This window comes from Mandrillus leucophaeus, unplaced genomic scaffold (assembly GCF_000951045.1).
Source record: "Mandrillus leucophaeus isolate KB7577 unplaced genomic scaffold, Mleu.le_1.0 Scaffold876, whole genome shotgun sequence".
Lineage (NCBI taxonomy): Eukaryota > Metazoa > Chordata > Mammalia > Primates > Cercopithecidae > Mandrillus > Mandrillus leucophaeus.
Window position 1 is genome coordinate 294,388 of NW_012109541.1, and position 3,847 is coordinate 298,234.

The window sequence follows — 3,847 nt, forward strand, 5'->3', positions numbered from 1 at the left end:
TAGACTATTTGCCTTTAATTTCATATCACATCTTTGCAAAATCACAGCGGATAGGCCAAAACTGGAGGAGGAGATTTGAGAGAATACATGTGAACCTTATGGGTGGGCCTTGCAATTGTTAAAGCATCAGTGAATGGGATCTTTTTCCTAGAAGAGAAATGCAATTCTGTCAGGATAAAGAGGGAACTGTTTTCTTTTTTTATGAAGCAGAATTCCTTTCTAATTCTCTGAGCCTTTTACTATAACTGCTGTGGCATGTGTTTTAAATTATATTGTACGCATGTGTTCCCTATAAAATTAGCCATCATGACCCATTGTTCCACAGTTCTTCTTTCATCACATTTTAGAGGCCGGTGTTCCATATTAGCAAATAGCCCTTAGGGAAAATTATGCATTTTTCCATACACCAACTTTGTTACATGTTTGATAACACTTATTGTATATTTAAATATATAGGTCAATACATAAAATTTTTTAAATAATGAAACAAGTCGCCAATTGTTTCCTCATGGCAAATGAGGAAGTCTGAATGAATATATCTAGCATGGATATCAAAACAGAATTAACAGCTTCACTTTTAACTTATATATACACGAATATATATAACTGCATCAATACGTTAACTAGGATGAAGGCATGTTGCCAAGTTTAGAACCCACTCAAATTCCTTGGGTTCTGAGTTTAAATAGAAATTTGAAACTTTCCAGGTCCAAGGTCCTTTTTGGTGCTTTAAAAATGTGACTTCCTGATTAAAAAAACTAAACGTTTTTGGACACCAGCTTACTCACGCAAAATATGATAAGTGTGAATGCATCAGTAACATATGGATTACATTTTCTTTCTTAAAATCTATGATTTTTTAAAACCTTTTAAATGAAAAATTCATGGTAAAAACATGCATTGGATTTAGCCAACTCTAAATCATTTGAAAAATATTTGTAAGGCATTTTTCTCTCAATGGATATGTGGCAGAATTTCCAGCCCATAACGTTGATGTAATTCTGCTCTTTCCCCAACCCTCTCTCCACATCCCATAATTAATACACAAGAGAAAGCAATTAAACTGCTGCTAAATTCTCCTTCTTACTCTTGCTCTTTTTCTCCCTGCTTCCTTGAATGTGTCTTGAAAATCGTATATTATTTCTGTTGCAATGACATAGACTTTTTAAATTAAATTTGCTCCAAACTATTCTAAATGTAAAGCCCTAGGGAATAGCAGCAAAGATATGCATTAATGAATACATTTGTTTGTGATTCAAATCGGACATCCCAAAGATAAGCATTTTCTTGTCTTCAGTCTACAATCTATTAATCAAAATTAACTACAACCAAGATATTTTCTCAGAATGACCTCTGAGTATTTGAGTGGTAAATAAAACTACAAGAAAATAAGAATATTGTAATGTCTTCAATCTCAATATATTGAGGTGTGTTTGAGGATGTGTTTGTGTATAAAATACTATTTTCTGTATTTATAACCCTTTATTTGGAATGTTTTCTGTCATCAAGCACCTTGAATTAGGCTTTGACGTAGAAAAAGATGATTTTATGCTGTAGTCAGTCCTATATCTAAGGTCACTTAATTATCTGCATGAATTATCTAGGAAAACAAGATTATATATCCATGCTGCCTGATTGCAATTCTTTTCCGTTTTCTAGAATTCTGCATGTTTATATCCCTGAGTTGTACATGTTTTCTGAATTTGGTCAGGGCACTTTGCCAACTGCACATTTGGAGAGTTGTACTATCTTATCTATTCAGCTCAAACACTGCTGAGGTCCAAGCTACGTTTGGACTATCAATCAGAAATTATTACTTAATGGATTTCTGATTTAAGGATATAAATAAACAATCCATTTTTTCTAAATAATGCTTACCTTGTATAGATATGGCATGACGCCTATTTAATTCAGATTTTTATTTACATAATATATAAATACATAAGCATAGTATATGGAATATTAAATACTGCAGTGTGTAATATCCATCTAGGTTATTTATACACAGCAAAAACTAAGAATCCTAAAATTCTCATATTTCATGCAATAGTACAAATGCTACAATATTACATAATATTTATCCATGTAAAACTTAACTCTGAAGACATAGATAGCCGCAATTACCTGGACTATGGTAGATTAATCTGTGAAGATTGCCTCCCAACTCTCTAATGACAATTAATAAATCCAATTGCTGTGATGACTTGAATATTATGTTTTTGTCTTAAAATCGACTGTGCCTGTTTTCTGCATCCCATGTAAAAGAATGTCACCCTAAAATTTTCAAGAATGGTGAAAATTTCCCAAAGAATTTAAAATTCAACTGTGATAAAGTTGGGTTTATTTATTCAACATTCAACAAAATGTATTGAGTGTCTACAAAGTGTCAGATAACCTCCTACTTCTGGGGGTTTTCAATGGCTGCATACAATTTATGCTGTGTCAGGACAGGAAAACACCATATGCCATAATGACTATGGTATTCTCTTTCATGTTACCAAAAGTTAGTGACTCAATTTTCCACACTGCCTTCTCTAGATTTTCTTATTTATCTTTAATATAATATTATAGGGAAGATTGACTTTCTTTTCATCCTTCCAAGTAAAATTTTGTTTTAGTAAAAAGGAAAACAACTAAACAGTCTTCTGTTACAGTCACTTGCTGAGTTCTGAGTGCATGTTTAAGGCTAAAATGGATTTAGGAGGCTTGATTCCTATTGATCAATTCTTAGTCAAGAATAAAATCTCATTCAAATTCAAAATAAGAATTGCATCATCAGAATGTCTTATTCGTTAACAAGCGCTTAATGTTAGGAATGACTCCTGTGTTTTTCTACCCTGGCAGTCTTTGTCTACCATGTAACTGTGAATCAAGGTGACTGAAATAATAAAATGTTTACAAATGATAACTGTTTCTAATTAACAAGTTGTAGTAGCAAACTTACATATCCCTATATACATGAATCAACAGATAAAAACAATTTTAGTGTTATTTACAAAGTTTTCATGCCTTCCTTACCCTATTCAGCATCCTCCCACCCAGAAAGAAGGTCAAGTTATAAAGTAATTGCTGAAACTAATGTTGCATTTTTCAAGAACAAAGAAACAGGCCTGGTTGAGAAATGTGTCTCTGGGGTATAATATTAGATCTTCAGCTTTGTCATTTAAATTATTCATGTCACTAAAGGTAGACTACTACTAAGAGTTGGAAAGAAAGGCTAGGAATTGTTGAAAGAAGAGCAAATCTTCTAAAAATGAATGAAAAATAGAGACATTGTAAAGAACATCCCTGGGTCTAGATCAAATATTGCACAGGGTATCACAGAGTCTTTAAGTTGAAAGAAATTTCCATGACACATCTGGTAGCTTTGCTATTATCAGATTTCTGTTAGGTAGCCATAAAATTCTGTTTCTACCATTTCAGAGTTTGGGAATCCACCACTTTACAAGAACAACTGAATTTATTTTTAAGAGCTTTAGCCACGACAATGTTGCTTTGCTGCCTCACTAAAAATTTTACTTATGGGTTTGAGTTGGGCCTTGTAAAGTTAAACAGAAATCCACTCTGCACATCATCTCTCCATGTACAGTAATCCCCCAATAGACAGGGGATATGTTTCAAGACGTTTAGCGGATGCCTGAAACCACGCATGGTACCCAACCCTGTATACACTATGTTTTTTTTTCTATGCATATCTACCTACAATAAAGTTAAATTCATATATTAGGCACAGTAAAAGATTAACAACAATAACTAGTAATACTATAGGAACAATGTAACGATATACTGTAATAAAAGTTATGTAAATGTGGTCTTTGTTTCTGTCCTGAAATTATCCTATTGTACT